Source organism: Euwallacea similis, chromosome 6 (assembly GCF_039881205.1).
Source record: "Euwallacea similis isolate ESF13 chromosome 6, ESF131.1, whole genome shotgun sequence".
Taxonomy (NCBI): Eukaryota; Metazoa; Arthropoda; class Insecta; order Coleoptera; family Curculionidae; genus Euwallacea; species Euwallacea similis.
Genome location: NC_089614.1, coordinates 2,966,374 through 2,991,940, shown reverse-complemented (window position 1 = coordinate 2,991,940; position 25,567 = coordinate 2,966,374). Strand labels below are relative to the sequence as shown.

General features: G+C 32.5%; 1 protein-coding gene across 1 annotated transcript in view; it reads left to right on the top strand.

The window, feature by feature from the left end:
• The first annotated feature begins 14,316 nt into the window (after positions 1 to 14,316).
• The window catches only part of LOC136409674 (protein qui-1), a 131,387-nt gene continuing 120,136 nt past the window's right edge, over positions 14,317 to 25,567 (top strand). The window contains exon 1 of the mRNA XM_066391347.1: positions 14,317 to 14,392. The gene's annotated coding sequence lies outside the window, so the exon portion shown is untranslated. The remainder of the gene's footprint in view (positions 14,393 to 25,567) is intronic.

Below are 25,567 nucleotides of genomic sequence, written 5' to 3'. Positions count from 1 at the left end.
GGTATCCTACATTGATATGTACCTCATATTAAAGGGCATTTAAAACGCTTTATGTTTATGTAAATAATTATAAAATTGTTAAAGTTGTTTTTGAGAAATTAAAAAAAAAACAATTCTTTAAAAGCATAAACAAACTTGCCAAAACCCAGTTGGAATTTAAAATTGCTATTTAGTGACTGGCAAATAATTTACTATTATTGTTATAATGTTAGTTTATTAAAAATGATTTATTTTATAAAAGAAAGAGTTGAAATTGTATTAATTCATGGTGTGAATAATGAATCTCCTAGGCAAAACGTGGAGATATTTAATGAGAGACATCCTGATAAATATGTTTCGCATGTTTATGTCATTCTCCTATTGGAAACATTTTTAAATAACTGGATCTGTGATGAAAATGAAATAGTCATAGAATGTTAGATGAAACTGTTCAGATTGAAGTGCTAGGATACTTTGTAGCCGAGCCAACTACCTCACTGAGGAAAGTATCCCCTGAAACCGAAATTTCATTAGGTTCAGTACATAAAAGAACAAAAAAATTATAAACTGGTGATAGATTGACAGGATAGGTGCAATAGAATGGACGGCAAGATTTCCTGACTTAACGTAGCTTGATTTTTTCCTTTGGGAGTATCTTAAATTTGTAGTTTACAAAATGGTTTCTCGGGATGTTAATGATTTAAAAAATTGAATAATTGCAAAATGTCGAACGATTACAAGAGAAACTTTCGGAATAGTTCGAGAACAGGTCGAAAGAATATCATACCATATGTTTAAACAATTATGATATTAGTATTATATATATTATATATTATATATTATATTATATAGTATAATTATATATTAGTATTAGAATATTTAATTCGTTCATTTTTAAGTTTGTTATTTTTTTTTGAATATTTTCTATTTGCTTCAAAAAGACATTTAGTTTGACGTTAAAAAATTGAATTAGAAAATTTCAATTAGTTATTCACAAATTTCTCAAAAACAACTTTATAAATTTTAGAATTATTTACATAAAAATAATACATTTTAATTGCGCTTTAATATTAGGTACATGTCGAGGTAGGGTGCCGTTTAAGATTCTGAAGTTGGAGTGGCTGGGGGTGAAGGGGTGTGCGTAATATTAACACTGCTGCTGCCAAAAATGTTCCCCCTTACGACCTTTGAAATCCTCACAAACCGCATTTCAGTGTCTCTTCGTTCTGAACTTATTGGGACGGTAAGTTTTTAAGCGAACAAACTGTATTTTACGCAAAGTGGCAAGTTTTCTATTATTGTATTGTAGAATGTAATTTTTAAAGATATATTAGAGCTAGAAAGACAGAGAGTCTATAACAAGATTAGAAAGAGCCCTAAATGAAGGCGTAAAAGCACAGAGATAAAGCGGATTCATTGAAACAGACATTTTTAGAAATAGTAACAGTTTTTCTTAAACACTAAAGAGACAAATGGAACTGAGACTACTAAGATTAGAAACAGCGATGGAGGAGAAAAAATTAGCCGTTGCTCCGGAAAAAACCAGGTCAGTAATACTCTATGGAGGGAGGAAGGTAAAAAGAATTATATTCAAGGATTTAGGAAAGAAGCCTACAATGGAGAAATCACATCGAATACGTCACGAATAATGGACAAAAGGCACTAAATCGGCTAATGCCAACAATAGGCAGACCTAAACAGAACAAAAGGAAGCTATTATACAGCATTATACATTGATACATACGTCGATCATTATGTACAGATGCCCCATATCGGCAGAAGACCTAAAATCTATTGGGTTGTTCGGAAAGTTGCCGCTGTTAAGGTTCCTTCGATAAACAAAACCACGAAAACATCCATTTAGTTTACGAAAGTGGACTGTATTCATTTTTCATTTATCTCAATAATAAAAAAATAATAGTCTAAGTACTAATTGAGAGTATGCTTAGATGGGTGGATTACAAACCAAGGTTAAATTTACACGATTAGAGCGAGGACCGAAAGGAAAAAGACCCCGAGACCACTTCGCTTGCCCCTTAAGTACTAAAGCTGAGAAGTTCCAAGTAGGGACATACTACTACTAGGAAACACCATGGGCTCTGAAGGCACCTAATATCACCAATCGCAACTGTTGGGTCAATATCTATACAAGTCACTTTTATTGGGGTACTGCAGACACGCCGAATTACAGTTCTCGGCAACAATCCAATTTAGAGCGCTTCTATTAAGAAATAACGCATTTCCCAGCCATAAAGAACCCTTCGATTTGGTCTGATGGGCACGGTTGTCTGGCCCCCAAATGGGATCCCCCGAGTGAATCCCGATATACATGGGTTTAAGTTAGGGCTGGAAGTGTGAATAAATTGACTAAGTAAACTATACAAAAAACGATAATCTAGAGTTCTTAAGAGCTGCCGATTTCCGAAACATGTCGATGATTAGCACTTGGACGTTAATTAACTATGATAATTAGTTGAAATTATAAATGTTCTAAAAGTAGACTTTAATCATCAAGTACAGGTATATTTTGCTTCAATCTTACTTTAATTTGCCTCCATTGGAGATTGGTGAGAAAATGGAGAATCAAAAAGTCCATTTTCGACATTTATTTCGTTTCTACTACCATAAGGGCAAGAACGCCGTTCAAGTCACAAAAAAGATATGTTGACTTGATGGGGACAATGCTGTAAGTGGACGAACGGTTCGCGAATGGTTTATGGAATTTAGAGAGGGTAAATTGAACTCTGAAGACTAACAACACTTCGGTAGACCATTCTCGGTTGATGTCGACCAAATCAAAGTCCTAATCACGGAGAACCCATGTGGTACCACTCGAGACATGGTACAGAGACTCAAAGTATCGAATTGTACTGTTTCTGATCATTTGATGCCGTTGGTCGCTTAAATGTTTGGGTACTCCACGAATTAAGTGGATAGAATCTAATGAACCGTATTTCGATGAGCGATTTGTTGTTTGAACGCAATGAAAATTACCCTTTTTTGAAAAGGATTATAACGGGGGATGAAAAATGGATTCTGTACAATAATGTAGAGCGACAACTTTCGTGAGGTAATTCCTTTGCACTGCCGTCAACCACCCTAAAGACCAATATTCACTCAAAGAAAGTCATACTTTGTTGCAGGTGGGATTGGAAAGGCATAGTGTATTATGAACTGTTGCCGAATAATCAATCAATTTTGAGAAATATTGTACTTAGTTGGACAACTTAAAACATGCCATTGAACAGCAACGAACAGAATTTGCTAATCGTAAAGAGGTGGTTTTACATCAGGATAAGACCATACCACACGTGTCTTTGGTAACCCGGCAAAAGTTGTTGAAGTTCGGTTGGGATGTGTTACCGTGCCCACCATATTGTCCCGACTTGGCACCTTTCGACTACCATCTATTGCACTCCGTACAAAATTCGTTAAACGGAAAAACATTCGATTCTTTCGAAGACTGAAAACAGCACCTGGAACAGTTTTTTTTAACTCTAAGGCCTTCATTCAATAAGGGGATAATGCAACTAAAAAAATGAGGGCTGTCAATTCAAAAACGGTTTATATATTACTAAATAAACCAGATTATTATAATATCACTTTTAATTTTCAAAATTCGTCAAAAATCGGCGGCGACTGTCCGAACAACCCAATAATTCTTTTTGAACAAAGTAAATAAGATGCGAAAAATGGCAAATCGGGTGTGGTGCGCATATCGAACTTTATCCGCGGTGACATGGGAAGTACAATCCTCATCAATCCCAATCGATGGACTTGCAAAGACGCAAAAATGGGAGGTTAAATCAAAACAAGGAAAAAAATAAGGTAAACCACTGATGAACAATGCGGGGTGAAATACCCGAAAACACATGGACAAGAAGGCTTGTACCACGGTTGGATAGATGGATAAATAAAGGACGTGGAGAAATCGATGATTACTGGACACAATTTCTATTTGGACATGGGTGCTTTGTTCAGTATTTGAGTGGATTGAAGGTAAAAAAATCTAATAGGTGTTGGCGCTGCGAAGAAAGCGATAGTGCAGAGCACACATTTTTGAATGCGAGAAATGGACCGGAAATCGGCAATTGGTGGAAAATATCGATAGGGAAAGCCCTGACTCCCAAAAAGGCAGAAGATATAATGTTGGCGATCAGGAAGGACTGGGAGACGGTAGAAAAATGGATTAGAGACGTGCTTAATGAAAAGGAAAGGGAAGGAAAGACCGTAGGAAAGGGTGACAGAATGAACAGTAATCGACTGAGAAGAGACGGAAGTGAAATTCACTCCCCTTCCGAAGTAATGCTTTCCGGCAGTTCCGGGTGGGATCCAGGGTGAGAAGGGAAAGGATGGTTTGGTGGGTAGTTTGGAAACCAGGAGTTTCACACTCGGAGGCTAATTAACATAGCAACATCAATGGCTTCCAGAAGTATATAACGTATTCCAGCAACCCGCTATATACAAAAACATACACTTTGTGGTTTTGTGTAGAGCGGTTTTTAGGGGAAAACACACCCTAAAACTTAAAAAAGCGCCGAAAATCTAAAAACCTAAAAAAAACACACACACAAAGGGGCAAGCTTTCTAAATTCAATTTGTGGGAAGCGAGGGTGCCACGAACAAAAATTCTCAATATAATAGCTAGAAGGCCACTTATCAAAAACACATAAATTTTTAAACCACAGCAACCTGGAAATTAATTATTTTCTTTTTAATTGATAAATCTTCTGTCTTAATTAATTTTTTTGAACTTTTCGAGTAGAAGGGCGCTTGGTTCCGTGGCTTGGGTGTAGGCGCGGAGAGTGTCTTAGTTAGAAAAGGGTATTATCAAGCCCTGAAGATAATCACAATGCTAAATTTTAAAAAATGCAAAAATAAAAGAGAAAAAGATAATTATAATTATCTTTATTGATTATCAGCGAAGTAAGTTTCGAGTTTTCGCTATAGATGGCAGTTGCTGATCTGGAATTCTGGCTCTTCCTAGAGTTTGGAGTTTATTTTATTGAATAATAAATAGCATAGGGGTGTATGCTGGAGCAATCTAGCAAGCCCCAATAAAAGTGGCAAGGAAATGAAAATGTGACTAGACAGAAGCACACCGATATACTTACACTGTATATTTGCGTCGGAAATGCAATAAAATTCTTAAAATATTTCTTGAATTATAGTGAAATATTGATCAAAAAATCAATATTACTGGGTACGTTCGTTTTTATGATCTGACAACAGATTTATTAATGTAAATGTATGGTTTGATTAAAATTTACATGACAATGTGGTTCACGATTTGAAATTAGCTGAAATAATAAGAATCAAAGCATTTAAACCTGAACTAACCTGAATTGATTTTAATTGTTGTCTGAATCATTATTAATTAATGTAGTATTTCGCATTGATCATCTTTTTTTTTCAATATTTACATTCTGTATCGTTCAGAATCAGGCAATAACCGGAATTGGTTTTATAGACTGTAGATACAAGGTGGTAGACGTAAAAAGGTCTACTACTTTATCTCAAAAACCGTAAGGTTTAGAAAAAAAAAGTTTAATATAAAAATGATTTAGTTTTTCATGTATTTTTATTTTAAAATATTTTCCAACTTACAGGGTGGTCCAGAAAACCGTAACGTGACAAAAATATATTTTTTTAAATGGAATACCCTATATTTTGTCACGGATAATAATTTTGCTTTTAACTATAAATATTCTTTTTATTATAAAATACGAAAAATTGTTTTAAGTTTTTGAATTCATTCAATTTAAAGTAAAGATTGAAGGGAAAATATAATATTTAAAATTTTCAATAAATTCATATATGTAGTATTAATTGAATCATTTGAAAACATGTGCAGTTAAAAGTAAAGAGTCGTCCTAATAGAGTATATTTTTAATTTTCGAGAAATTTTATACAAAGTGTAAAAAAATTCAAACTTTTCACATTTATAGTGCCTCAAACTCGATTTTTTCAAATGGGACATCGTATATTTTTTTTGAATATGAATTCTTCTTTTAATTCACTTTCAGATAATAAAAAAAACATTTTACATACTTAGTTGATTAATATTATCAATCACCATTTCTCCTATTTAAATTATTAATTACATATTTATAATTATCGAATTATAAATTAAAATTAAAGCTTATTATATCAAATTTCCCATTCTTATTTAAAAAAATCAAATTTGAGACAGTTGAAATTCAAAATTTTGGATATTTTTTTTCACACTCTATATAAAATTTCTCAAAAATTAAAAATGTAGTCTAGTAGAACGACCCTTTGTTTTTAACTGGACAAGTTTTCAAACGATTCAATCTATGATATGTTATGTAAATTTATTGAGAAATTTAAAAAGCTTTTTTTTTTTCGATTCTTACTTTAAATTAAATTAACTCAAAAACTGTTAATAAATGTCCATATTTTATAATAACAAAAACTGCTTATATAACAAGCAGAATTAATCTCCGTAACGAAATATAGAGAATTTAATTTTAAAAAATGTATTTTTGTTATGCCACGATTTTTGGGACCGTCCTGTAACTTGGAAAATATTAAAAAATAAAAATGCATAAAAAAGTGAATAACTCTTATGTTAAGTTTCTTTTTCTAAATCTTAATGTTTTTGAGATAAGGTCACTACCTTATAAATAGCCCACTGGCTATCTTATGTGGACCACCCCGTATAGTCCCAACGTAGCTTAAGTGAGCGGGCGTGGGAAATAAAACTCTTATGATTCAGCAGAGATTAGTAATTTTTCAGCAACTGAATGTAGGTTAAGAATTGCCCAGTTTTTCACTCAAGACATTTAGTAACATGGTAGCGTCTGCTTTACTGTTTTGATTGAAATTTGGGATATTAAGTTTGAGATACTAATATAAAACTGGAACATAAAAGAAAAGCTTTGCGTGGAAATGAAGATAGAGGGAGGGTAACAAAAACGTGCATAACACAAAGAGTCAGAGAGATACCTAACTCGGTTGTTGAGCACGTACGTGCTAAATAAGAATCAACCGGAATCCAGATGTAGGTAAGAAACATACATAAATATTCAACTAGCAAAAGTAACGTCTAAGATCGGTAAACTTTAATAAGTTTTAGATAATCCCCATCTGTCGAAACATTTTTATTTTTAATTGCGATAGTAAAGTAGTTTTACTTTTCGAATATTCATATTTTATATATTAACGGTGTATTTTCAGCAACAAAGGCGTCATTAAATGTATATCAAGTTTATACTGAGTGAGTTTTGTTTGATGATTAGTGAAGGGATCTCGGAAACTAGCAGAGCTACGAAATCGGTTACATGGGAAAATAATTGCAGCTTTAGGGGATCAATTTAAAGCCACTTGTGGTCTCTTGAAAAAGTCCGTAGTTTGCTAGATATTTAACAAAAATCAAATTTTCTCGATATTTTTTAATCGAACTAGCCGTGTAATTATTGATTTTAGAGAAATTATATATATATATATATGCGAATATTGTAGATAACTTTTCCCTGAAAGATAGAATATCCAGATTTTTTTTGCGAGCTGTCATTTTGGAAATATAGCATAAACTTGCTTTTGTTATGGAAAGTATAGTAGGTTATGACTTATTTAAAAAGGTATTTTTTCAAGCTTTAAAATAATGCGAATAAGTAGACAGATATTTCTCCAAATGGCGACCTTACAGCCTTTTTAGTTGGATATTGCAATTTTAAGATAGTTGGCCATGAAATCGTTCATATTGATTTATTATTAGTTTGACACTGACAGTTCGTATCATTTAAGTCGGACATAAATTTAAGTTTTTGAATTGTTTTGACAAGCATTTTTCAAACCTGGAGAAGCAGGATATTTCATAAATAATTATAAATAATAATTCATAAATATGTATTAGATTTTTTCAAAATTTAAAAAATTCTTAACAAAACAATTCAAAAACTTAAATTTATGTCTGACTTAAATTATGTGAGCTATCAGTGTCAAACAAATAATAAATCAATAAGAACGATTTCATGGCCAACTATCTTAAAATTGCAATATCCAACTAAAAAGGCTGTAAGGTCGCTATTTTGAGAAATATTTGTCTACATATTAGTATCATTTTAAAGCTTGAAAAAACACCTTTTTGAATAAATCCTAATCTACTATGCTTCCCATTAAAAAAAGCAAGTTTATTCCATATCTCAAAAATGACAGCTCACAGAAAAAATTTGGTTAACCTATCTTTTTCAGGGAAAAATGATCTACAACATTTGTATTTACATAATTTCTCTAGAACCGATAATTATACAGTTAGATCGATTGAAATAAATCGACAAAATCTGGTTTTTGCTAAACATCTAGTAAGCCATGGATTATTCAAGAAATCAAAAGTGGCTTTAAATTGGTCCTTTAAACTTGCAATTGTTTCCCCATTTAACCGGCTTCATAACTCTTCTAGTTTCCGAGATCCCTTCACTAATCATCGCAAAAAAACTCATTCTGTATGATGACCGCTAAATAGCAATGCAATTTGTCATCACTTTCGCACGCGCACATTTACCGTAGTGATAAATTATGAGTAATATTTCCTTCTCTTGTAACACTTTTGGTCAATGAATTTATGAAATTACTAAGGAAATTTCATTTTCAATTTCGAAGAAAAGTCCCTTATGGCGATTTCGGTCAGCAATACGCATTAGCTCAATGCATCAGATGCCTACTAATCGATAGGCGAAATTGCCTTTAAAATATTAAAATTAATATTCGACTTTGTCTTATTGTGTTCTTGGAAATTTTATGCCACAGATGTGTATATTTTTGTTCAATGGTAAACTTCTAAATGCTGCTTCAGCAGTGCCTATTATTTTTCTGCCATTTAAATAACTCAATTTGTATCGATTTTCCGCGCAGGTGGATCCACACGTCTACTATCTCGTGCTTACTTACCTAAAATTATTTCTTTGTACATCTACATTCAGGGGCTCCTGAGATTATCTACCTATTTTACGCATAACCCGATTGTAATATATCGGAAAAGTTGTACTTAATGTACTTTTCCAACCGTTGAGATTATAATGTGGGAAAGTTACAACTTGGTTTGCTAGATATTAAATTATTTACGGTATTGCCAGGGCCCAAAATAGTATCAGGTCATGCCTTAAAAATACTACAAGTAAATCAGATTTTTAAATGAAATATTTAGTTACACAGTTGTTTGCTAATTTATTGATTTTCGTCAAATTTCAGTTTTTATCATAGAAACACTGCCCTAAGCTAAAAGTTGCCTCTTGTGCAAAAAAAATTGAATCAAATAACGTTGGCCGATAGCTCTAATAAACACTGTGTGGAATTTGAAATGCACATCATATGGGAGTTTTTTTTACTTTCGAATTTATGTGAATTTTTAATTCACCTTCCGGTTCTCTTCAAAAATGATGAGAAATGCCATTCAAATAAGAAACATATAACTGTTTATAACTGTCAAATTGCAATAAAAATATATTTATTCGAAATTTATCATTATTTCTCAAAAATTGGAACAACCACAAAGGAAAAAGTTTCTTAGTTTCTATATTTATGCTAATTTTCAAGTTTCTCGAGCGTCCTCCAATTTTAAAAATTTCTTTGTATTTCTGCATTTCCGAGATTTTTTAATCTGTCGACTTGTAACAACAATTCTATTAAATCAAAATAATTGTCTGCATGAATATTTATCAGTTAAAGTTGTAATAAATAAATCTTTGAAAAGAAAATGCAAAATGCATTATAGAGGCGATGCATATCTTGATTGTAAGTAAATCTAAATTATAGATGAAGCAAGTTTTCATGTTAACTTATTGCGGTATTTTTAAAAAGCTGGTTGAGACAGAAACAGATGTATGAATGAATATAAGCCTAAAATGTTTACACTATGTATTTAAGTCGATATTGTGAATTCTTCTCCAAGTAGATATTATTTATATATAAAACTGGATTTCAAAACCTATAAAAAGGCCATGAAAACTATTTTTTGATATCAATAAAATGTTAAGTTATAAATTACTAATTTGCCAAAAGTAAAATGCTATTTCTTTACAAAAAAGTTGAAGTTTTATTAATTTATAGAGAAAATATACCTCACCGAGAAGTAGCTGTTATCTTTAATGCTCAATATCCACGAAGAAATGTTCAGCAATCAACGGCCACTAGGTTAATAGCTAAGCTTAAACTAACTCCCAATTAACCAGATCAAAAAGGCCACGTTAAAGCGAATAAGAAGTCGAAGTCATAACGATTAAATTTGGTTCATAATAGCTAAATTTTTTTAAAACGATATGGAACTAGTAGTTTGGAAATTTAAATTTTTGAACGTAATTGACGATAAATTTACGCTGTCGGCATGTCGTTCATGTCAATTATTTAAGAGAATTGTTTTCAAAATTTATACTTTTGATACCACAATTCTAAAATAAAATGTTGTAAATTAAAAAACTTTAAACCATACATAGTAGGTATGTCAGACCAAGTCGAACGATTAGGAAATACATTCAATATCAGAATAACTTTTAGAACGTGGAAACACACATCGTTGGAAACGCATAAAAACATAATCACAAAACGAAAATGAATACACAAAATACATAATATCTGAAATTTCTTGCGAATGTAAGAAATTTTATATTGAGGAATCTTTTAAATTTTTAAAAGAGAAAATTAAAAAACACTAACATTGATATCAAAGGCCGAATACCATTTCAAACCTCACCTTAATTGCTACTCCATAAATAAACCGACTTCAGTTTTCAGCCAGGTTTCCTGTTACATCGTTTTCGTTGACCTGTTGAAACTTATCTGTAAACCCCAAAAAACAACAATCAGAACCTTCCCTTTTAATTTAAGCCACAAGCCCATCTTACCCCGCTCTTCAACTCCTATCGCCCTATCTTGAATATGACACTATCCAACGGCGTCTGTTTTCACTTAGAGTAGCCCCCGTCCTTGCCAGATCTTGGCTCTTACATCCTATCGCACTTCCCCATGTTAAATCGCCTCTTATTAATTTTATTTATTTCTATTAAAAAAGCTGAATACACGAATGAATTAAACGTCTTCTGAAATAGATATGCTCCAAATTTAATTCCACTATATTGTATACAGCGTATTAATTTGAATACGAACCATCTTTTATATTTCGGTTCTTATAGAAAATATGTAAATATGCAAAAATACGTTGATTTTATTTTCAAGGGGAACATTCTTTAAGTTGGTTTTCTATTAAATTGTGTGCATCCTCTAGCGAAAGTGGAAACGACCACTAAAATCTTAAACGAAAAGAGTAGTTATACCTCATTTAAAAAGTCTTTCAATTACCTTTCTAAATGTACCTGTTTTTTTCATTAAGCTTTTCAAAAAATCATGTCCAAACCGTAAATAAGTTTTGGTATCAACTCTTGTGGAAAAATTGTTTATTAATGTTTTAAGTGTTCAAAATGCTGTCCATTATTTCCTAAAAAGTAATAGAATCGATTTTTAAATTCCACTCTAACATTCACAAAAACTTCTACTTGAATTTTCCTACACACAGCTGTAATTATTCTCTACAATTCTTCCAAATGTTGAGGCTGGATTTTATAAACAACAGATGACTATTTTGGTTTTTATTTGTTTATTTGTATTTCTAAATACATTTATTTAAATATTGTATTTGTAGAAAAAATAGTAAGAATAAAACTGTTCAATTAAAAAACGACAATGGAATTCTTGAGTTTTTTTGTTAAATTATTATCTATTATTGCAAATTTTATTTCGCGAGTTAAAGGATGGCAATAACGTTTTAAAACAAGTTCTTCATTTTCAAAAAGGCGGAACTCCATTACATTATTTACTTTTTGTTAGACAGTGATTACACGATCCTGGCAAATGGATTGGTTGAAGAGAGTCAATAGAGTAGCCATCACGATTGCTCGATTTAATACCTTTGGATTTTTTCCGCTGGGGACATTTTAAATCTGTTGCCTATAAAACTCAGCTTTAGTTGTAGGGAAATTAAAGTAGAAGTTTTTGTGAATGTTAGATTGAAGTTTGAAAACAGACTATTACTGTTTAGAAAATAATAGAAAGTATTTTTAATACTTAAAACATTAATAAACAACTGTTCTACAATACAGTTGATATTTAAGCTTGTTTACAGTTTGGACATGATTTTTCGGAAACCTCTCATTGAAAAAAAAGGTACATTTGGAAAGACCAATCAATTAAAAGACCTTTGAAATGCTATATAATTCAATCCTCCTTCCCATTTAAGATTTTAGTAGTTGTTTCCATTCCCGCTAAGAGGTGTATTAATAGGTTTCTATTAAATAATTATATAATAGTTTAGCGGGGCAATTTAACAGAAAACCGACTTAAAGAATAACTTCCTTGAAAATAGTATCGACGTGTTTTTGTGTATTTACATGTTTTCGATAAGAACCGAAATATAGAGGGTGGTGCGTTTTCAAATTTACACGTTGTATTATAATTCTATGGCAAAATTAAAAATCATGATCTCGTTATGAATTTATTTCATCTGATGAAGCAGGTGAGCAAAAGTCTCTAATCTAATAGCATTAATGCTTCGAGTCATTTTCTGATATTGTCAGTTATTTTTTCTTTATACTCCACGATTTGCTTCATTATACGACAGAAATGCGTAACAAGTAAGAGATTTTTTACTTCACCACAGAATTATTAATACGAAATACTTTTTAACGAAATTTGGTACATGTCCATCTCAAAGGGTGCTTAATCCATTTATTCTTAAACATGTTTTCAGAGACGTGGAGTAAAGTAATATAATACCTAGCCTAAAAAGTAGACTGGACAATATACAAACATAAAACTACAGACCTATTACATTACTGCCGGTACTAAATAAGGTTTGTGAACATAATAAATGCCAGACTTTAGGAGCTGATCGGAAAACATATACCAATATATCAATTTGGCTTTTAACGGACACACTCGGCTATTTACTCATTCTTTGTTTTCACGAACAACATACAAACAACCCGTCTAAACGGTAGAAGATCGGCAGGTCTATTTATGGACATTAACAAGGCATTTGACAGCATCAGACACAATGGTTCACTTTGGCAAAGTACCTACTTCATATTATAAAAAACCTATTCAAAAATAGACGACTGGAAGTATGAATTGATGACACTTTTTCTTTCACAAGAAGAACAAAGAACAAGTGCTCCATCAGGGATTGCTGCTTCGACAAAGAACTTAAAGTCACAAAACACTTTCGAAATATGAGAATCGAAATTACTAACTAGTACAAATACTGCAACAAAAATATACCACAGAGAATATGCAGACCGTTGTCAGACTACGGACATATACCGAGGGCGAATGCAACGAGAAAAAAAACAATATATGCAAACAAGACCACAGATTGCACTAAGACTAATTACAAAGACAACGAACCGTAAATAATTACTACGATCATACGAGCGCACACACGTAACAAGAATAATTGAAATATTGCAGCAAATTCAGGGAAGATGAAAAGACGATTGTCACAACTGGACAATTCTAAACCCTCTCTACCTGATAAGATAAACACGACAATCTCGCGTTCTTTTTCCCTTCAACCACTTCACTGGAGCGTTTTCAAATGTTTCTTTTTTTTACTTTTCTTTGCATTTTATGAATGATTATTTATGTATAGATATAAGTGTTTTTGTCACAAGGGCAAAAGGACCTAATGGTCGATAGCCGCTTTCCCTGGAAATAAAAAATTAATAAGGTACGATACTGTTTTTAAGCCATAAAAAATCTAGAAACAGCGCATGGTACAAAAAAGAAATTCAAGGCGCTACTTTCCCAAATTGAACCAGAAACATGGCAATATTTCTTCATGAGAGGAAACCGCCGAGGATTTTTTAAAAAATTGTTTACTGTCGTACAGAGAGGAGGCACGTCGCTGCTAGTGACTGGTGAGACTAAAAATGAATTTTTTTTCGTCGAAGATACCTTCGCCTTTTCTATCTACAACATTTCAGAATTTTATCTTCAAGGAGAAATAGACGAAGAAAAAGTCATTTCGAGCCCCCTAATTTAGGGGGCTACATCTCCTCAAATGACCTAAAACCTCCTCAACCTTCGGCGAGTGTTGTAATAAGGTCTCTTTTCTTCTGAAACATCTTGTGTACCTACTCTACAAACAAACCGAGTTAAATATCCTAAACATTACAATACCGAAACTGAACCTTCATACAACTCTCTGAACATTTGGGTTCCAAAGTAAATTATGGTTTGAGACCTAGTCCCTCCCGCGCTAAGGGTGCGCAGGATCAATGTTAGCCTCCGGGACACTGTATGATCCCGTCTCTTGATTCCTATCCAGTTTGCCAGTTTTATCGCACATACCGTAATGCTCGTGAGTGCTCAGGCTTTGAAACATCGCAACGCGCGGTTACAGGTATATATTTTGATATTTTATTAAAAACGTTTCGAATTTATCTTCGTGGCCCGTTATTAAGAGAAAAAACAGGCAATTTCCTGAGGGCCTTTAAAACCAACGTAATTTGCCTGGATGTGACACATTGCTCATCTATCAAAGTGAACAAGACCAACAGACAATTTTCGAATCTTTTGCTGAGTTCGCAGGAAATATGTAGTAGATATGTTTTCTTATATGATTTATCAAAAGGAAACGAATATGAAAAATAAAAACAAATAATTTTCCGATTTGTTTCTGAATTTATTGGATGTTTCGTGTTTTCTTATAATTTATACTGGCCACTGTTTATTTGGAGCATAAAGTGTTATGTTTCTCAGAAGTGTCGGAAATCCAAACGAAACAATCAAACGATATCGTTGGAAATATGAACCTATAAAAACAAGCTGTCGATTTAAAGTGCGCATATTGAAATTAAATTAGTAAACATATGTGTATATACACGCGCATCTACAGGGCGTCTCAAAAAAACGGGCGAAGCTATAGCTCAGTTATTTATGAATGGATGTTGATGCACTAAAAATCGAACAAAACGATATTTTTCAGACTACCAAGTAACGTCAAAGTTGATTTTTTTCAACTCAATTTCTTCTGCTTCAGATGTCAACTTTAGAATTTCAAATAGAACTTCATATTTTTTTTTGCATTTTTTGAGAGGAAATATTTCTTTTAACTTAATGATGTGTGACAAGTTAATGTTAAAACAATTTTTAACTGAAAAAAATTGAAAAATTGGAAAATTAAAACGCATAAGTTATGTAGCCATCTGTATCCTAAATTTGGACATTATGAGTTATGGAACAATCTGTATCGTCATGGAGGCGTTATTTTGGGGTCATCTGCATTTCATTCCATCCCATCCCATTGTATCATCTTGTACAAAGACGCCTAGCGCCATGGGCTAGTGGCGCCCATATAATACCCAGCGAGAAGGGACAAGATAAAGCCGCCCTTAACTATTGGAACCACATCATTCTTCCTCATAACTTTCTGTGAATAGTTATGCTGTAAGTGTAATTATTGCAAATTAGTTCTTTAGTGCAGTAAACATAGTTATTAGTTTTGTTATTAGCGACAATTATCAAATGTCAATTTCAGTTGAAATGATCGAAAAATGAACAGTAAGTTTACAGATATGCTTGAAGCATATTTCCAAAGCAATAAGAACTCCGATGAAGCAGTACTTTATTTTATCCGTTTTCCTAATAGAGAAATACCTACTCGAGTAAATTTAAACGTTTAGAAAACAACTTACGACGCTATGGATCTTTTAAAAAGCCGAAAAAATCAATGCAAGACTTCGATGAAAGTGTAGAACTCGACGTATTGTTTAGTGTTGAAGAAAGTCCAAAAACATCAGTAAGAGAAATTGCTAATTCGTCTAAAGATAAAGTTCAAAGAATTTTGAAGAAACATAACTGTCATCCTTACATTTCTCAAAAAGTACAATTTACAACAATCACATTTGCATCATAGCTGTTCACAGAAAATTATTAGGAAGAATGATGTTGTTTCAGTAGTTAAGGGTGGCTTTATCTTGTCTCTTCTCGCTGGATATTATATGGACGCCACTTGCCCACGGCGCCAGACATTTTTGTACAAGATACAACAATAGGATGAGATGAAATGAAATGCAAATGACCCCAGAATAACGCAGATGAACCCATGCCGTTACAAATTGTTACATAACTCATAATGTCCAAATGTGGGATACAAATGGCTACATAACTCATATTTTAAAATTTTTCAAATTTCCAATTCTTTTCAATTAAAAATCGTTTTGTTATAACATTAACTTATCATGCACTGGTAAATTTATAAAAATATTTTTTATTAAAAAAATGTAAAAAAATGTGGAGTTTTATTTGGAATTCCGAAGTTGACACCTGGAACAGGAAAAGTCGAGTTAAAAATCTACTTTGACATTACTTGTTAGTCTGAAAAATATCATTTTATTTGGTTTTCAGTTCATCTAAATCCGTTCATAAATAACTGAGCTATAGCTTCGCCCGTTTTTCTGAGACGCCCTGTATATGCTATGCACTTACATACGTATATTGGCGTACTGAAAAATCCGAATTTGCCACTGCAGGAAAATTTCCCTGAATTTTTTTAAAAAGCCATTTAGATTATTTCCTCTTTAAAAGTATTCATTATAAATCGTCGGCGCCGAAATGAAATTAACTGGAATCTACATGTAGGTATGCCGTTCCCATGTTTATTAAATCTAGACATGATTTTTGGCGTTGTTAGCACTAGAGTAATTTGATTTGCACCTGATCGCCATGTATCCTTCAAATGTCTACTTTTTGTAAACATTTCATTATTTTAATTTTGCGTTTTCTTTATCCTGAAATTGTATCAACGGTCAGATTAACGTAACTCAGTTGTTCCGTTTGTGCTCCCATTCCCGCCATTAAGATGTCTTCTAATGACTAAAGTTGAGGTAAATATGAGGCAGCTAGTTGTTTTGTTATTTATTTTTCGGTTTACCTTTTAGTACCAATTAAATAAACTTTTGCCATACACATAATATTCTATGTTGGAGGCGAGTTTTTATTGCATGCATTATACAAACCACGTTCCTATATACCAACCGAAAGTTTTCTCGTCAGTCTTAAACTTGAGGCTAACACTTCTTCACTGCCAAAACATAATGAATGTTTCAGGTAAAACTGAAGGATGTGAGGCTTGTTTATAAGGCCATCTGGATAAAATATGGCCTTCGCAAACGTAAAGCGAGTTATTGGTGTTGACGAAAAAAATTGTCTGTTAGTTTAGCGGCACTAAAGGTTAAATTAATTGCGTGCTCTGTATAAATATGACTTTAATGCTCATTCACATAGAAGAGTGTTTCTAAAAGGAAAATTGCAGACTAGTAACTAATAATTAGCTGGCTACGAGTTTTAAAAAGCCGTATAAACTAATTATATGAGTATTGAAATGTATTGTCAATCACCAATTAAGTAGTTACATACAGGGTGTCCCAGGGAAAAGTGTTCACCCTGAATATCTTTTCTGTGATTTGTTAAAAAAAACGCAAAAACACGTCGACTTTGATAGGGAGGGCGACGTGATTTGATGAAAGTTGTTTTCGAAATGTCCTCCCTCTACACCTGAAAACCACCCCTTTGACATTTCCAAATTAGAACAGGGCTTGTGTTATACCTCGTTTGAAAGGTAATTTTGCTCTCTATGTGGTCAATCTTTAATTTTTTATTTTTCTACATCAGTCTTGTCGAAATTATATAAATAACTTGATTTTAACCATGAACGTTATTGTAATAAATGCTGAAAGTATACAGTTAGACTTAAAATATTTCGTCGTCCCAAATGCATCAAAACAATGCCATTTTGAACAATCCATTTAGAATTGATAAACCTTAATTTTTTTTGAAGGAACAATGTATTAACATTTTCCTTTCCACTTAGTGGTTTTACTGCTTTGTGGCAAGACATCACTTTGCTGTTAGTTCAATTTTAATTTGAATGAAATGATTTAGAGATTACATGAGAGAATCGAGTTAATGAGTCTGTATTAGAAAACCAATAATTTTGCAAGAGCGGCAGCTCGCGTCTTCGATTTAAATCATCTTGACAAAATGGTATGCCACCTTTATGTATCTACATTCCTAATGAAATTCAATGAGACTGGTTTCGTCCAAAATAGAAAACACAAAGTTGACCGCTTAATGAAAGGTAATGAAGTTCAAATCACGATTTTGGGACATGTTCAAATGGATAATAGTACGTCTGTACGAAATATTGCTGAAGAATTCGGCGTTTCAGAGTACTGTTCAAAGAATTTTAAAAGAAGTAAAGTTCCGTCCTTATGTTAAAAAACTAGTACAAGAATTAAATGAGGATGATTTCGACCGTCGATAAGAATTCTACGAATCCTTTAGTAACATTAGTTGTATAATACATTTTCTAATGGATATTAGTTCTATTTAAATGGTGAAGGTACAGACATAACTGTCGTTACTGAACTGACGTCAATCTGTATTTATTTTGAGAGACCCATACTCAACATCCTCAAAAATTGAACGTTTAGTCAAGGATTTTGGGTGATCACATTGTTAGACTATTTTTCATTCCTAGAAACCTAAATGAAGAAAATTATCTACAACTTCTACAGGACGCCCTATCTCTCGGGATAACTGGAATATTTGAACAAGAATTAGCTTTTCAGCAGGATGGAACGCTTTTACACTACACCACATTGCTGCTATCTGACAATTTCTAGATTCAGAATTTCCTGGAAAATGGATTGGCTAAAGAGGTCTAGTGGAGTGGCCCGCGATATCCTCTGAACTTAGTCCCCTGGATATTTTCTTATGGGGACATTTGAAGACCAAAATCTATGACACACAATCTGATTATCTCGAGAAGTTACGTACCTGAATCGTTGAAGAGTGTAAATCAATAACACCAGAAATGTTACATAATATACTACGACGTTTTGAGGAAGAGCTGCTCACGTGCATGAAAAGTAAATGTTTGTCACTTTCAACATCTCTTACGATAAAATAAATAAAATATCAGTAAAAATGGTTAAAATCAAGTTATTTGGTTTTTGTAATACACATCCAGGATCCGGGTTCTCTTTTGTAACGTGTAAATCATTTTAATTAAATTAAAAATTGAACTAACAGCAAAGTGCTGTTTTGCCACGAAGCAGTAAAATTACTAAGTGCAGAGGAAAATGTCAGTAAATTGTTCCTCCAAAAAAAATTAGGATTTATCAATTTTAAATGGAATGTTAGAAATGTCACTGTTTTGATACATTTGGGCGACGAAACATTTTAAGTCTAACTGTACACTTTCAGCATTTATTACAATAACGTTCATGGTTAAAATCAAATTATTTGGTTTTTTCTTTAATTTTTACAAGACCGATGTAAAAAAATAAAAGCTTGACCATATAGAGAGCAAAATTACCTTTCAAACGAGGTATAACACAACCCCTTTTCTAATTTTAAAATGTCAAAGGGGTGGTTTTCAGGTGTAGAGGGAGGACATTTCGAAAACAACTTTTTCATCAAATGACGTCGCCTTCCCTATCAAAGTTGACGTGTTTTAACGTTTTTTTTTAACATACAACAGAAAAGATGTTCAGAATGACATTTTTCCTTGGGACACCCTGCGTAACATATACAGGTTGGTTCAAATTCGGGACTCATATATTGCGTAATTAATTAGGTATTTAACAAAATGCTTTTTAGGGATTATTAAGAAAATTTTCAATGATTTTAGAAATATGGGAAAATATTTAAAGATCATATGCCGCTGCTATTAATCGTTTTTTGATGTTTCGAATTTACGCCACCATCATCAAATTCATTTTCTTAAAAACATTTTTGGCTTTTATTGGACAATACAAAAACAGTAATTTGTCACTGATACGAAAAAAATCAACAAGTTTATGAAAAATACAATAAAAACAAATAATTATCTGCCTCTTGTCCATGCAAGTTATTTCTTGGTCTAATCAATTTCAAGATTCCAGGCACAAAAAGTCAAAAGTGAAGGTTCAATTTAAGATGCAAAACATAAATGTCTTAAAATGAAAAAATATTTTACTTTTTGTTCAAAGATTTCAGTATTTTTGAGTTTAATTTTTAATTCAGAATATCTAACATTCTTAAATATGAGTAAGAGTTAGAAGTTTATGATCCCAATTCCTGGAAAGAAATTAAAAATTTTCAGAATTTCAGTTGGGAGATTCGGTGGTTCAATTCCCGCTATAATAAGTCAAAAGTTGTTAAAAAATAATAAATTAACATTGGAATTGCAAATTTTGTGTTTTTAATGTATTTAATGTTAGTGTTGAAAAGTTAAAGATACATGATAGAAAGCCAAATTGTGTCACTTCAATTCGAAATACAAGAATTCAAAGATTTTCAAATTCGAGACGCAACCAGAAAATAAATTCTGGGGTAGTATGATTGCTGGTTTGCATTTTTAAAATTTCCAGATATGAATCAGAGATACAAAGTTTGTAGTTCCAATTCATGATTTAAAATATTTTAAGTTCGGGGAATCGAATGAAAAACTGAAAATTTTAGATAAAAAACCAAATTTTGGGGTTTGAATTGCGGTTTTCACAATACCAAAATTTCCTAAATTTAAGTTAAAATTCAAACTTATGTGGTTTTACCTTGTGACTTCAGACTCTAAACATTTCAAAACTCCTGAGGGCAATTCAAATTCGGGAGTTAATTTAATTTAGTAAGTTTAATTCGTAGTACAGAAAGTCACAAAAAAATTACAGTGTTTTTCTGGATTCCGGTATTTGGAGCCACTGGGACTTATTTTAACTTTTAAAACCCGTTTTTTTAAGTAACTAGGTATTTATGTAACTTTACACAATTTACCCGAAACTGTATCTCTTAGAATTTATGAGATCTCAATGGTGAGGGCCTTGAAATTTAGACCCTCTACATAACAAAAACCGTTTCATGTATTGCACATACCAATAACCTCAATGAATTTTAAGATATCTAAATAGCAATTTTTAATTTTAGAATAACATTTCTCAAGGAGTTTGAGAAAATTAGAGATATAATATGACATACATATATTGGTTGAAGTTATTGACATTTATTGGTACTGTCGGTACTTCACATGAGTAACTTGGCACGTCCAAACTAGTGGCTGGTACGCAGGTGGAGATGTGAAGTTGAATGATCGCATCTCATCAAAGTTTTTAAATAGTTCTTTATGAATTTGTTTAATACCGCACGAATACACAATTTATGTTAACGCAACAAACTTTTAGCGTTAGTATAAACATACATATAAAATCTAAATCCATCATCACAATGCATATGGATGGGTATACATGGTCACGGCATATCCTTGATTTACTATGCAACATACTTATATTAGTATGAATGTGATTCGACACCAGCCGGAATTATTATGTTGGGTAGAAATTTCGGATGTGTCAACTCATAATCGTAATATGTGCATTTTTCAGAGTTAATTGTAGTTCACTAGGTCAGGCACCAAATAATAACTAAAGAACTAAAAAGCCAAAAGGGTGGAGGGTTTGTGACATTTCAATATAACTTTTCTGAACTTTTCAATCCTCTTCGGACTCAAACTTATATTAAAACACATTTATTATGAACATATGTTTTGTTGCATTAGTTGTGGTATGAAAAATAACATAGAATTGAAAACAAACAAAAACTTTTTTTTTCAAAAGAAAAACGTATCATTGATGATGCTTTGACACTCTACAGGCCAGATAATTTAATATTAGAATTTATTGCTGAAATAAACCAAACAGTTTCTTTCCTCTGTACAGCATATCTGCATGGCAGAGATATGTAAGTTTTCCACACACGCTATATCTACACCTTGATCATTTTTGCTTATGTTTCATTAAACTTATGCATATGATTAATGCCTCGTAACGGTGGAAGTTTTCGTTGCATACGAAGTGGTTCATCTTCATCGGAAATATTTGATTCAGAAAGAACCTGTTTATTTCCAGCAAACACCAGCGATTTGACTAATCATAATTTAAAATAATCTTGATAGTTCATAACATTTTTTTTGGCATTACTTGTCCAGATAGCATGTTCTCGTTATTCCAGTTAGTTAGCAGCAATTGCAAAAAAAGGAAAATAGTACGAATTTGTTTGTTGGTCCTTGAACGCATTGGAAGTTTAGTGCAACCACGTTGGCATTGTAGGCGCCTACTACAGTAGGCTATTTGATAGCGATATTCTATTAGTCTTTGACCATATGGTGCGTGGACCTCCTGGTTCCAGACCACATTTTCGATTAGCAAACCGCACAGGTCTTCAATCAGACCATTTGACCAACACAATTTTTCCATCGTGCCTTCCTAATTTTTCTAATCTAATCTAAATAAATCCCAATTTTCTCAATTCATTATCTTTCAACAAAACTGCACTTTTTGAAATTCGGTTGGTCATTATTGTATCAACCAAGATCTCTATAGAAAATACGGAGTCATTTAAAGGAATTGGAGGAAAATATTTGTCTGCGTAAGCAGAAACTCTTATTGGCAACGTATCAGTAAGTTTCAAAATTATTCGGCCTCCTACATACAGGGTGCGCCAATTAAAACGAAACAGAGCTGTTTTCTCAGTGGATAAAGAAGTTATGCAAAAATCCTCGGACACGTCAACTTTATGGAGGGGAAGGTTTTTTATTAGAACGGTGATTTCCTTTACCCTCTAGGCAGGGGAAGAACCACCCCTAAAATTTTAAACGGCAAGGGGGATCGAGTGATACATCAAATTAAAAGTTTTTTGAAGGGCTTTATGGTGATACCAAAATTCCTTACTTTGAAACAACCGTTGACGAGTAAATCGCTTATTTCAGTATAAAGTCTGCTATGATACATAAAGCACAAAAACGTCTAAATTAATTGTTCAAAATTCTGTCCGTTAACTTCCTGACAGTGAAACAAGTTTGCTTCGAAACGCTGTCGCACCTTCTGGAGTATTTCGGGACTTATTTGGCGACATTCATTGACAATGAGTTCTCGCAATACTTTCAAGGCACCTGGACGAGTGGCATAAACTTTGGACTTGAGACAACAACAACAACAACAGTTTAATGTTTTTTTTGCGATGATACTGGTATCAAGTCATTATCGGCACGTTTTTGCCTGTAAGTATTTCGAAGAGAAATTTTATTTGTTAGTTTGACGTGTTAATTTATCATTAAAAATGGTTTATTCGATTGCAAAGAGGATTGAGATGATTGCATTGTTTTTCCTAAATGGAAAATGTGAAAACCAACCAGCTAATGTCTTCAACCAACGTAATGGAGGCAAGCATGTGAACCGAAAGTATGTGTTGGAAGTAGTAGCAAGTTTAGAGAAATTGGTTCGGTTGTTAATAAAAAAGAACCGTATACGCTCGGTTAGAAATGAAGCGATGGAGGTGGGAGGTTCTTGGGACAAACGGTTTTAGAACCAACAACTAGTACCCGAAAATTGTCGACTTCCACTAGAATAAGTGCTGTCAGCATTCGGAGAATCTTAAAAGCACACAAATTTCACTCCTACAAAATTAAACTTGTACAAGAATTAGAGGACGATTTTGATCGCCGCTGACAGTTTTGCGAACTTAACACAAGAGTTACTGAAAATGAAAATTTCAGTTTCCATATCTGTTTTTCAGATGAAGCAAGTTTTGCTTTAAATGGTATTGTTAATTGCCGCAACTGCAGATATTGGTCAGATGTTAACCCAAACATCTTCCATGAAGTGCATATCCAACGTACTCAAAAACTAAACGTTTGGGCGGGTATTCTTAAGCATCACATTTTTTATTCCCGAAAATCTGATTGACGAAACGTATCTATAGTTGTAGGAAAACTTCATTTATCCTCAGTTAATAGATCATGTGGTAGATTGGAATTATTCAGACAATATTTTAACATTCCAACAAGATGGTACACCACCGCATTATTCATTAGCGGTTCGGCAATTTTTTAATTAAAATTTTTCTGGTCTCTGTATGCTTTTTTAGGTGTTGGAAAAAGATCCGATTTCAAAGATTTTCCTTTTTCTTCGTAGAGATAAAAATCCAATGGAATACTTCTTGGCTTCGAAGCCACAAAGTTCTTGATATGCTGGATTAAGTTTTCCCCGAATATACAAGGAGTAACAAGTCATTATGCAGATATTTCAGGGGGTGACAGTAGTCACCCTATAAAATAATAAGAAAATGCTAATACACCTATGATAAAAAAAAACGCACCATTTTTGATATACAGAGTGACAAAATTCGATAAAATTTTTTTTTTACTATTTTCTTTAATATGCCTAAAGATAACTTAATGAAATTTCATATCTCTAGGTTTTTTAAGAGCCTTTACAAGAAAATATCAAAATCGTTGGTCTTCATATACAGGGTCTTATGCTTGCCTGGGTCACGTACTATTTTTTGCTTCTTAACTTTTTTTTTTTATATTCTGTATGAATTCTTATTTCACATTTAGATTCTTTCTTCATTTCTTTAACTTTTTGATCTCTTGCATTATTCTCGTATTTATCAACATTTACGAAAAATTTGCATAAATAGCTACCGATGCATATTAAGGAATGAGTAAAGGGAGCAAAAGAAAATCTAAAGCATTTTTTAATAATGAATCATATGTATTAAATTAGTGAAGTGACAGTAAAAGTAAGTGAATCTAAATAAAAACAAAACTATAGGAACTGCTAATAATTGAAAATAAAGATAAAACAAAATAATACTAAAAATACTTCGTTTTTTTATCCCTAATATTTAGTATGCATCGGTAGCTATTTATATAAATTTTTCAGAAATAGTGAAATATACAAAAATAATGTAAGAGATCAAAAAGTTAAACCAATGAAGAAGGTATCTAAATATGAAATTAGAATTCATACAAAATGTTCCAAAACAAAGTTAATACATTCTCACAACATTAACACAACATTCTCGGTGATTCGTACACTGTCATCAGCATGGAAACGCCAAAAAGAATGTTTATTTCCTTTGAAGGAGTTTAAAGGGAGCGATCCCTTGTCGAAACTTTGCTCATATTTGTAGGGTGTGTAACGTTTTCGAAGAAAATATCTTAAATATACAGAGTATTCCTTAATCTCATGTGAATATTTCAGGGTGTGATTCCTCATGTCATTTTATAAAGAAAAGTTTACATAAACATGTCCGCAACGGCTTAAATTTTTAGCTACAGGGAGGTGGAATTTTTCTCTTCAAAGTTCTCAAAAACTATTTTAGATATTACTTTTAATTTGGTGTGTGTGTTAATAGGACAGAAACCCTGGATTTTAATTAAAAAAAGTAATTCTATTGCTCAATCAGTGGCATCCTTGCATACATGTCTTCCGATATTATTTACAAAAAAAGTAGTACGCCACTGATGTTTATTCGCGGGAATGTTTTTTCTGATTAGGTTAGTTAATTCTACTAGAAAAAGGTCTTTTACGCTTTTTTCGTTAGCCAAGTCGTTCTTGACTAAAATAATAACTATTGTCTTAATTAATTTGTTTATTTTAAAAGTTTATTGTAAGTTATTATTTTATATTTTTTATAATATATGATAAGAAACATTTTTTTTTTGCAGAATTGTTTAGCCTAATCGGAAACAATA